The sequence below is a fragment of the Manis javanica genome, chromosome 14 (genome assembly GCF_040802235.1).
Source record: "Manis javanica isolate MJ-LG chromosome 14, MJ_LKY, whole genome shotgun sequence".
NCBI classification, from domain to species: Eukaryota; Metazoa; Chordata; class Mammalia; order Pholidota; family Manidae; genus Manis; species Manis javanica.
The window spans coordinates 32,755,365-32,768,438 of NC_133169.1; the positions used below are offsets into that span (position 1 = coordinate 32,755,365).

The 13,074-nt window shown below is 35.0% G+C and overlaps 1 pseudogene; it reads left to right on the forward strand.

Annotated features, from left to right (window-relative positions):
• Positions 1–1,581: 1,581 nt before the first annotated feature.
• On the forward strand, positions 1,582–2,232 carry LOC108385685 (NADH dehydrogenase (ubiquinone) complex I, assembly factor 6 pseudogene; annotated as a pseudogene).
• The last annotated feature ends 10,842 nt before the right edge of the window (positions 2,233–13,074 follow it).

A 13,074-nucleotide genomic window follows, 5' to 3' on the forward strand; every position in this document is an offset into this window, starting at 1 on the left:
CTTCAACAGATGGTGCTGGTTAAACTGGACAGCTACATGTAAGAGAATGAAACTGGATCACTGTCTAACCCCATACACAAAAGTAAATTGGAGATGGATCAAAGACATGAATGCAAGTCATGAAACCATAAAACTCTTAGAAAAAAACATAGGCAAAAATCTCTTAGACATAAACTTGAGTGACCTCTTCTTGAACATATCTCCCCAGTCAAGGGAAACAAACACAAAAATGAACAAATGGGAATATATCAATCTGAAAAGCTTCTGTATAGCAAAAGACACCATCAATAGAACAAAAAGGTATCCTACAGTATGGGAGAATATGTTCATAAATGACTCCAATCAAAAAATGGGCAGAGGAGCTCAACAGACACTTCTCCAAACAAGAAATTCAAGTGGCCAACAGGCACATTAAAAGATGCTCCACATAGCTTGTCATCAGAGAAATGCAAATTAAAACCACAATGAGATATCATCTCACACCAGTAAGGATAGCTCCCATCCAAAAGATAAACAACAACAAAGGTTGGCGAGGTTGTGGAGAAAGGGGAACCCTCCTACACTTCTGGTGGCAATGTAAATTAGTTCAACCATTGTGGAAAGCAGTATGGAGGTTCCTCAGAATGCTCAAAATAGAAATACCATTTGACCCAGGAATTCCACTTCTAGGAATTTACCCTAAGAATGCAGCACTCCAGTTTGAAAAAGACAGATGCACCCCTATGTTTATCACTGCACTATTTACAATAGCTAAGGTATGGAAGCAACCTAAATGTCCATCAGTAGATGAATGTATAAAGAAGATGTGGTACATATACACAATGGAATATTACTCAGCCATAAGAAAAAAACAAATCCTACCATTCGCAACAACATGGATGGAGCTAGAGGGTATTGTGCTCAGTGAAATAAGCCAGGTGGAGAAAGACAAGTACAATATGATTTCATTCATATGTGGAGTATAAGAACAATAGAAAACTGAAGGTACAAAACATCAGCAGAAGCACAGAAACCAAGAATGGACTATAGTTACCAAAGGGAAAGGGACTGGGAGGACTGGTGGGAAAAGAGGGATAAGGGCGGGAAGAAAAATCGAGGGCATTATGCTTAGCATTTATAGTGTTTGTGGGGGCACGGGGAGGGCTGTGCAACACAGAGAAGACAAGTAGTGATTTTCCAGCATCTTACTATTTTGATGGACAGTGACTATGAACAGGGTGTGGGGGGGACTTGGTAAAGGGGGGGAGCCTAGTAAACATAATGTCCTTCATGTAATTGTAGATTAATGATACCAAAATAAAAAAAAATAAAAAAATAATTAAAACAAGAAATGTTCAATCACACGGCAGCTCCCAGGGTCCGTGGAGTCCCGGTGGAACGTGGCCATGGCTTAGCTGACTGGATGCCTATGGCACCGACCGTTACTACCTAAAGCTGCTGCAAAAATGTGATTTTGAAGGGTATTTATGTTCTCTGCTGTTCCCTGCAGAATCCAGAAGCTCTGCTCTTACACTGAGGGCCTTTAATTGGAACTGGCTCAGGCTGGTTAAGGACTCAGTCTCTGAAAAAACAATTGGACTGATGTGAATGCAATTTTGGGAAAAAACTGTGGATGATATATACTGTGACAGTCCACCACCTCAGCTTGTGGCCATTAAACTGTGGAAGGCTGTTAAAAGACATAACCTGACTAAAAAATGAAAATCATTGATGAAAGAGAAAAAATTTGAATGGCAGAACATAGTGTAATATCCAGGAACTAGAAAATTATGCTGAAAACATGCAGAGTTATCTTCTTTATTTAACACTGGAAGTACTGGGTGTAAAGGACCTTCATGCAGATCATGTTGTAAGTCATATTGGAAAAGCAAAGGCATTGTCACTTGCTTGAGAGCAATGCCCTATCATGGTAGCAGAAGGAGGGTGCTCCTTCCCATGGATGTTTGTATGCTGCATGGTGTTTCACAAGAGGATTTTCTATGGAAGAACTAAGATAAAAATGTGAGAGATGTGATCTATGATATTGCCAGCCAGGCACACTTGCACCTAAACCGTGCTAAGTCCTTCCACAAAAGTGTTCCTGTGAAAGCATTTCCTGCTTTTCTTCAGGCAGTTGCCCTAGAAGACCATTTAAAGAAAATTCAGCAAGTGGATTTTGACATATTCCATCCATCTTTACAGCAGAAGAATACATTACTTCCATTATTTTTGTATATTCAGTCATGGAGATAAAGATATTAAAATAATTTCATGGCACTGAAAAAAAAAGAATGGTCAAAAAGTCATTCACAAATATAGCTTTAAAAATGACAACAAAAATAGATACATCTTTATGTGGTAAACACCATAATTATGTCAGTCAACAAAAATTTCCAGACTGGGAGAGAAAGGGATTACATAATCAAATAATGAAAAATCATCCTGTCAAGAAGGAATTCCATAAATAGCAGAGCTGTAGTTTAGAAATGAATGAGAGATAAAGACATTCCCAAACAAAAGCTGAGTATGTTCATCACCACTACACCTGCCTTGCAAGAAATGCTGAAGGGAGTTCTCTGAGTTGAAGTAAAATTAATAGAATTATTATAAAATAAGAAGATAGGGTAAAATTCACTGGTAATGGTTAAAATATATTCAAAGAGGATTCTCTAATACAGTAAAGATAATATTAAAACTTACATTTACATCTCTAGGTCAAAAGTTAAAAACAAAACCAATAAATGTAACTATAATAAAAAAATCTGTTGTATACAAAATGTTTTTAGGCATATAAATATTATAACATCCATTACATTATACATGAGAGGGAGGAGAAGTAAAAGCACAAATATCAGAGGAGTCATAAGTGGTGTGAGAAGTACAGAAACCTTCACCCAAAATCACATAAAACACAGAAATATAGCAAATACAACTAACCCTGAAAGACTGAAGAACAGACAGCCTACATCTGGTAAAAAGAGAAGACCTCACAGAGAAGGGGAAAGTAACAAAGCTGTGATCCAGTGGCACCCATGTGCTCCCCCTACCCCAGCCCAAAAGCTGGAGGAAGAGGAATGGAGCACGGAAAGGGTAGAAACCCAGGACTGCTGAAAACCCATGACACAGGACATGGTGCTCTGAAGGCTAGTGAGGTTGGAAGTCTAAGACAGGAAGAATACTCAGAAAGACTGAGATTCCAGCTGCTTGTGGAGAACAGTAATGCACTACTGACTGCCCTGGGACAAAAGAAAGGTGGGCACTTTGAAAGACTTACCAGCAGCAAGAGGGGCACTAAAGGGGCAAAGATTGCACAGAGTTCACTCATCAGGAGAAAGGACATGTGGAGAAAATCTTCCTGACACTCTCAGTTCAGCAGGTTGAGAACTCTTAGGAGCTTCAGCTATTCCATCCCTCTGGTTGGCAATGCAGCCGTGATGCACCCCACTGCAGCACACAGCCTGCTGTTCCTTCCTTCCATCAGGCACCAGTCCTGCACATCTGCTGCCTCTGCCATTGCACAAGGCCATTGGGAGGGTGGCCCTGCCTATGGAAGCTACAGGGGCATAGCACAGATGCTTTTCCCTGCATGCTCAGCCCATAAGACCTGGCAGTTGGAGACAGGTGTTACAGCCAGAAGTTAGGAAAGAGCTTTCTACTGCCAGCAGGCACTGTATCACCTCACCTGTGTCCCCTACCATTGTGGCAGGTGTTCAGCACCTCCAGAGAGTAGAGCTTCTGGGCACTAGAGGACGCCTCCTACAAAAATCTATTATCCCTTAAGAAACACTAAAAAGAAAATGAAGAGACAGAGGAATTTGATTCAAACAAAATTTCAAGAAGAACACCAAAAAGAAGGCTTAGTGAAACTGAATTCACCAATTTTCTTGATAAATATTTCAAAATAAAAGTCCTAAACATACCCATAGAGCCAAAGAAAAATATTCAAGATCTTGGGGAGGACTTCAACAAAGAGATAGAAACTTTGAGAAATACAGTAACTGAAATGAAATGTAAAATGGAGGGACTTAAAAGTATATTAGGTGAGGTAGAGGAGATGTTAAATTAAATAGAAATTAGAAAACAGGTAAACAAAGAAGCTAAGGAACAGGGAGAAGAAAAGATCTCTTGGAATGAAAGAACAATAAGAAAGCTGTGAGACCAATCCAAACAGAACAATATTTGAATTATAGGGGTACCAGAAGAAGAAGAGATTAAAATGGATAGAAAGTCTCTTTGAGGAAATAATTGCTGAAAACTTCTCCAATCTAGGGAAGGAAATACTCTCTCAGGTCATATAGGTGCAGAGATCACCCAACACAAGGGACCCTAGGAAGACAACACCAGACATGTAATAATTAAAATGGTAAAGATCAAGGACAAGGAGAGTATTGAAAACAGTCAGAGAGAGAAATATCACTTATAAAAGGAAACCTAATCAGGCTACCAGCATACTTCTAAGCAGAAAATTGACAGACCAGAAGGGAGTTGTGTGATATATTTAATGCAATGAAACAGAAGGGCCTTTAACCAAGAATATTCTACCCAGAAAGATTATAATTTAAATTGGAAGGTAGGATTAAACAATTTGCAGATAATCAAAAGTTGAGGGAATTTAACACCCACAAACTCTGTACATTGTATCTTAAAGGGGCTTCACAAGATGGAAATGCTCATAAGGGTAAACAGCGGTCACAAGAGAAAATAAAGCCACAGTAAAGGAAGTAGACCAATAAATTACTAAGCAAATACAAATTTAAATCAACTACTTGAAAAGTTAGTCAAGGGATACACAAAGTATACAGAATATAACACCTGATTTAGAAAGAGTAGAGAAGAAAGAAAAATAAGGGGAAAAATTGTCTTTGAAATACCATAATAAGTGAGTTAAACCAGACTGTTAGTAAGGAACTGCCATTGAACCATTGGTAACCACAGATCTAAAGCCTACAATGGCAATAGGTATATATCTATTAATAATCACCCTAACAGTGTTAAAGGATTGAAAACACCCATCAAAAGATGAAGAATTACAGAATGGAGAAAAACAAGACTTGTCTATATGCTTCCTAAAAGAGGCTCACTTCAAACCCAAGACATAGACAGACTAAAATTGAAGGCATGGAAGAAGTTCATGCAAATAATAGGAAGAAAAAAATCAGGAGAAGCAGTATTTATATCAGACAAAATAGATTTCAAAACAAGGTAACAAGAGACAAAGAAGGACTTTCCATAATGATAAAGGGGTCAGTCCAACAAGAGGATATAATTATTATAAATATATATTCATCCAAAACAGGAGCATCTGAATATGTAAAACAAGTACTAACAGAATTAAAGGGGGATATAGAATGCAATGCATTCGTTTTAGGAGACTTCAACAAACCTCACATTCCAAATGATAGATCAACCAGACAGAAAATAAATAAGTAAATAGAGGCACTGAACAATGCATTAGAACAGATGGACCTAACAGACATCTACAGAAGAGTTGACTCAAAAGCATCAGGGTACACATTCTTCTCAAATGTACATGGAATTTTTTCCAGAATAGATGAGATACTAGGTCACAAACTAGCCTCAGTAAATAAAAAAAGGTTGAAACTCTGCCAAACAGCTACTCAGACCACAAAGGTATGAAACTTGAAATAAATTATGAAAAAAACTTGAAAGAAAAAAAAAAAGCCCACGAACACATGGAGGCTTAACCACATGCTCCTAAATGATCAATGGATAAGTGACCAAACAAATAAATACATTGGTCAATCAATACAGGGAGACAAATAAAAACAACTCAATAACCCAAAACCTGTGTGATGCAATGAAGGCAGTTCTAAGAAGAAAATATATTGCAATACAGGTTAACCTCAAGAAGGAAGAATACCAAAAGAAAAGTCTAAACTCACAATTAATGAAACTAGAAAAAGAAGAACAAATGAGGCCAAACTAAATAGGAAGGTTAACATAATATAGAGCAGAAATAAATAAAATTGAAAATAATAAAACAATAGAATCAATGAAACCAGTAGTTTGTTCTTTGGGGAACTAAACAACAGATAAACCCCAACTCAGACTTATCAAGAAAAAAAGAGAGTGTACACACATAAAAAGAATCAGAAATGAGAAAGGAAGAAATCAATACAGACACCCCAAAAATACAAAAAGTTAATAGTGAATACTATGAAAAATTTTATGCTAACAAATTGGATAACCTAGAAGAAATAGACAACTTTCTAGCAAAATACAACCTTCCAAGACTGACCCAGGAAGAAGCAGAAAATCTAAACAGAACAACCAGCAATTAAAGCAAATTTCTAATTAAAAAAAACTACCTAAGAACAAAATCCTTGGATCAGATGGCTTCACCACTGAATTTTATCATACATTTAGAGAACACCTAAAACCCATCATCCTTAAAGTTTTACAATAAAGTAGAAGAGGAGGAAATACTTCCAAAGTCATTCCAGGAGGCCAGCATCTAATATCAAACTAGGCAAAGACACCAAAAAAAGAAAACTACAAACCAATATTCCTGATGAACATATATGTAAAAATACTCAACAAAATATTAGCAAACTGAATTCAAAAATACACTAAAAAATCGTCATGATCAAGTGATAGTTATTCCAAGGATGCAAGGATAGTCCAATATTTGAAAATCAATCAATATCATACACAACATCAACAAAAATGACAAAACTCAAATGATCATCTCAATAGATGCTAGAAAAGCATTTGACAAAATTCAACATTCATTTATGATAAAAACTGTCAACAAAATGGTTATAGAGGGCAAATACCTCAACATAGTAAATAATATATATGACAAATGCACAACCAATGTCATACTTAACAGTGAAAAGCTGAAAGCTTTTCCACTACGATCAGGAACAAGACAAGGATGCTCACTCTCACCACTTTTATTCAATGGAATACTTGGGATATTTGCCATGGCAATCAGACAACACAATGAGATAAAAGACATCCATATTGGAAAGGAAGAGGTTAAATGTCAAAGTTTGCACATGACATGGTAATTTACATAAAATACCCTAAGGAATCCACCAAAACTACTACTAGAACTAATTACTGAATTCAGCAAAGTTTCAGGATACAAAATCAATACACAGAAATCTGTAGCATTCCTATATAATAATGATGAACTAGCAGAAAGAGAAATCAGGAAAGTATTTCTATTTACAATTGCATCAAAAAGAATAAACTACCTAAGAATAAACCTAATCAAGGAGTTGAAAGAACTATACCCTGAAAACTACAAGACACTCATGAGAGAAATTAAAGAAGACACCAGAAAATGGAAATATATCTCATGCTCATGGATAAGAATAATTAATATTGTCAAAATGGTCATTCTGACTAAAGTAATCTACAGATATAATGTAATCTCTATCAAATACCAACAGCATTCTTCAACGAACAAGAACTAATAGTTCTAAAATTCATGTTAAACTACAAAAGACCCTGATAGCAAAAGCAGTTCTGACAAGGAAGAATAAAGCTGGGGGGATTATGCTTCCTGACTTCAAGTTCTATTACAAAGCCACAGTAACCAAAACAATTTGGTACTGGCACAAGAACAGATCCATTGATCAATGGAATAGAACAGAGTCCAGCCATAAACTCACACATAAATGACCAATTAATATACGATAAAGGAGCCATGGATATACAATGGGGAAATGAGAGCCTCTTAAACAAATGTTGTTAGCAATACTAGACAGCTACATGTAAGAGAATGAAACTCGATTATTTTCTATGCACAAATGTCAACTTGAAATGGATCAAAGTCATGAATGTAAGTAATGATACTGTAAAGCTCTTAGAAGAAAACATAGGTAAAATTCTCTTGAATATAAACATGAGCAACTTATTCCTGGACACATCTCCTCAGGAAAGGGAAACAAAAACAAAAATGAACAAATGGGACTACATCAAACTACAAAGCTTCTGCACAGCAAAGGACACCATCAGTAGAACAAAAAGGCATCTCACAGTATGGGAGAATATATTCATAAATCATTCATCTGATAAGGGGTGTTAAAAATTATATGAAGAACTCATATGCCTTAAAAAGCGAAAAACAATAACCCAATTAATAAATGGGTGGAGGACCCGAAAAGACACTTCCAAAACAGAAATACAAATGGTCAACAAGCACTTGAAAAGATGCTCAACATCATCAATGACCAGGGAAATGCAAATTAAAACCACAGTGAGATATGAACCTAACACCAGTTAGAATGGCCACAATCCAAAAGACAAGAAATAACAAATGCTGTCGAGGATGCAGAGAAATGGGGACCATCCTACACTGTTGGTGGGAATGTAAATTGGTGAAACCATTGTGGAAAGCAGTATAGATATATAATATATAATATAGATAGTTTTTTGATCACCAATTCTATTTCATTGCCAGTAACTTGTCTGTCCAGTTTTTGTTTCTTCCTGGATCAGTTTTGGAAGTTGGTGTTTTTCTTGAAAGTTGTCCATTTCTTCTAGATTGTCCAATTTTTCATAGTAGTCTCTAATAACTCTTTTTTTCTATGGTGTCTCCTGTGATTATCTCCTTTTTTTATGATTTTGTTTATGAATGTACACTCTTTTACTTGAAAGCCTGGCTAAGGGTTTATCAATTTTGCTTATTTTCTCAAAGAACCAACTCCTGATTTAATTGATTTTTTTCTATTGTTTTATTCTTCTCTATTTTATTTGTTTGTGCTCTGATCTTTACTATCTATCTCCTTCTACTAACATTGGGTTTCATTTATTCTTTTTCTCATTTCTGTAATTGTGAGTGTATACTATTTGGGATTTGTCTCATTTCTTGAGGTAAGCCTGTATTGCTATGTCCTTGTCTCTTAGAACTGCCTTTGAAGCATACTACAGATTTTGGGCTGTTGGGTTTTTATTTTCATTTGTCTAAATATATTGCTTGATCTCTGTTCTAATTTGGTCATTGATCCACTTATTATTTAGAAATATATTGTTTACCCTTCATATGTTTGTAGGCTTTTTGTTTTCTTTGTGTAATTTACTTTTCATTTCATACCATTGTGGTCTGAGAAGCTGCTTGATAAAATTTCAATCTTTTAAATTCTTTGAGGTTCTTTCTGTGGCCTAGTATGTGATCTTTTGTGGAGAATATTCCATGGATGCTTGAGAAAAATGTGTATGCTGTTGCTTTTGGATGGAATGTTCTGTAGATATCTGTTGATACAATATATTGTTCAGACCCTCTGTTTCATTACTTATTTTTTGTCTTGTTGACTGGTCTATTGATGTGAGTGGTGTGTCAAAGTCTCCTATAACAAATGTGTTGCAGTCTATTTCCCCCTTTAATTCTCATAGTATTTGTTTTACAGATTTAGTGCTCCTTTATTGAGTGTATAGATTTTTATAATGGTTACATCCTCTTGTTAGACTGACCCCTTTACCATTATGTAGTGCCCTTCTTTGCTTCAGTGAACATAGATACTTTACAACATTTTGACATGTTTTCTTATATAAACAGTATTATTTTGATAGAAAGAAAGGATTTTTTCTGATAATTTTTCCATTTCTTCATCCTTCTCTATAGCAGTTGCATATCTAATATGTTCAGTTCATATTTCTGAACTTTGGGAAGTTGCATCTGGATTTCTGAATAGTGCATTTCCTCCTCACAATAATGTATCTGAAATTGCATTTTGTGTTCCTTATGTGATTTGTACAGTATTTTAAGCACTTCCTACACATTGTAAATTTGCAATTATTATTTTTACTTTTCATAATTTTAATGAAAATTATAAAAGATGAAAAATAGGTAACACAAGGACTTCAGGAAGAGGAAATATGAATTACATGAAATTAATTATTGATACAGAACACATATGTTAATCATGCTAGACTTTCAAAGCCAGTTATATGTAAGGACTAAACTATAATTTAAAATATAAATATCTGTAATTGAAATATAAAAGGAATTTTAAAGACCCCTAATCAATAACATTTTTAATATAAAACTAAAGATATGTGTTCTATGGAAGCAGAAATTGGCATAAATCAACTATTTAGTATAGTCCACATATCGTGAATACTCACTTAGTTTATATGTCCATGTGAGTATAGGTGGAGATACATATTAAGATCTAATATTTAACTTTTATTTATAAAAGTCATTTTGTGGATAAGTTGTATTTTATAATGGTTCATGGGCAAGATTTCCACTTCAGATAATGAAATGATTCATTTGGTATCTCAGCATCAGGGATTTCTTAGGAAATCTCTTGGAGATTTTGAGCTTCATGTTGACCTATTTGTTGATCATGCTCCCGTCTCCACAGTCAGTCTCATGAAAGAAATACTTTTCTCTGAAATAGACCCAGGGGAAATTTATTGAAAATCTGTTGAAATTTCCCAGGTCCCCAAACTACAGCCACCTATGTTGATCTCTCCTGTCTTACCCCTTCCTCTCCTGGGCATACTTGAAAATATGTTGAGACACATCACAGCCTCAGAGCTGCTATCATTCACCTTTTTCTTAGAGAGATTTGAGGTGGCTCTACCCTCCCTGAATGGATAACTGAGCTTCCCCAGTCCTGAAGTAGCGTGAACACTTCTACTTACTTCCATGACATTAGATGAGAACAAATCTTCTTGGATGAAGAGAATCTAAGAAGGCTGGTGAGTTCAAGGCACATGTGAAGTCACTTTAATAAGGAATAGTCTCTTTATATCCCAGATTTTCAGAGGTTAATACACCATGACCATGTGAGTAACACTTCTCATTTTTTGGGGAAAAATATACTCCTTGTCTATGATAGAAAAAGGATTATATCTCTAACATATGATCCAATTAAATGATTAAGTGTGATACTTTCACCTTTAGATACACATAAGCTGATCTAAAATCTGTATTTTTCCTAAAATTAATTTTATTTAAATTTAATTTTATTGAAAATTTCAAGTGTTTTCTCTCATATACAATTAAGAGAAAAATTCTGGTGTTAAAAGCAGACAGTGTGAGCATAAGGCAAATCAGAGACATATACACATACATGCATAGCCACATGAACACATATGCACACAAATAGAAAAGTTGAATTAGGAAGGTGGTATAAAGTAATTTTATCAAATTATAATCAACTCATTGACATATAATAAGTAATTACAATTTTTTCTACCAAATATTAAAAACTTTAGAGTAAACTAAAATAATAATATCTTCCCTTATATCCTATGGGTACTTGTATTTGGTACTTCTGCCTACAAACATATTCTGAAAAATCATATTTCAAATTAATGGATACAAATAAATTCTGACAATATAATTTGAATTTAAGTTATGAGAAATTTAGTGTGCATTACAAATTAATGTTACAATTGAAAATATAAGAGTGTTTCTTATTTATGCATAAATTAATCCTGCAGATCATTCTGCAAACAAGAAGGTGAAATGATACACAAGGTTTTGTCAATCATGATTGAACAAATATTACAAGCAGTGGTTATCAAAATTATAGTACAGAAAAAAATGGATTCCTTTTTCATTATCCATTTGTCCTTGGCTCTGTTTAACATAGAGGATTTGGAGAGACAAACTCTCTCCTCCAGTAACCTCTTATAAATTATCTTCCAAATGTATTCACATTATATTTCATAAATCTGTTTTACAGTATCATCTCCTTTATAGAACTATACTTTATCCTTGTCAGAAAATGGGAAATTTTGAGGCCATTATACTAAAGAAATTATGTTATTGCATAGAATTATAACACAGTAAGTAAAACACATTGCTTTTATATATAGATAACTCAGCATATCAATATGTCACCAAGATAGATGTCAGGTTCACAAACATGAAAATAGATTTTTCATTTCTCAACCCTCAGGTTCCCTGGATCAGGGAGTGCCAGACAGCAGTAAACCAGATAAAGTGGGAGTAGCCTAGCCTGGGAACATCCCAGCCCATTATCTTTGGCAAATTCTGCATCAACAGGTGAGTTTTAAGCCTTCAGATGTAGTACAGGGTTTTCTAAGGCACAATAGCTACATTGGCATGTCATAGTGGGAAACTGAGTTACATTTTTTGATTTCTACAAACATGAAATACAGGTTTAGTTGGATTTTGAAATCTACAAATATACTCAGGGTGTACCAGAGATGTTTCCAGTCCTAATTATGTGGAGTTCATTCATAGAATGAGTCCATTTGTATTTGTTCACAGTTCACTAAACAATTTAGTGGTAAGGAACAATTTGCTGTATTATATATCTGAGAACTAAGGCACAGAAATTAAACAAAGCCAAACTATATGTTTAAACAATTAGTAGTGGCATTTTGATCATGACTAGATCAGACGAAAGGGCATTTTTTTCTTGACTCCTTGAATTTTGAGTTAGAATTTTAATCATTATATTTTAGACAGCAAGTTTCCCACAGGCTAGGAAATAGCTGAAACCTTAGGTGGTGCAACATTGCCATATAGACCCAGGCTGAAGTAAGCAAATAATCTGGGAAGAAATTATTCTGAAAGTGTATAAATATTATGTAATAGATAATAAATGCTTATTTAAAAGTCCTAGCAGAGTTTAGACAAGCCTCTGAGACAATATCCTCCTGCTTCTCCCTCTCACTCACCAATGTTTAAGTGCATCAGCTGCACATGAATATACACAACCTTTCGAACCAGTGAGAATGGCAGGAACTATTGAGATAAAGAATTTGGAAGTGATAAAATGGCCTGGTATTATTTTCCAATTAATGTTGAGCTAATAAAACTAAACTTTTTATTGTTTTCTAAGCTAAATCTATTCCATACTTCTGGCCAGGAACTCTCTATGCAGGGTGCCTTTGCAGAAAACAGGCAGTCACAAAAGTCGAAGAAACCACTGTCCAGTCATATTTGTGCCATTTACTGGTTATGCCCATTGACACTGGGGTACAGTAAGTGTGCTGCCAATCTCTCTGTTTCTTACTTCTTCATCTGTGCAATTATAATCATATTGGGACTTCACTTTCTTGCTTGATGTGCAGATTAAAATCATTAATGAATGACAACTTCAATATCATCAACACTTCAATGTTGATTACTATTGC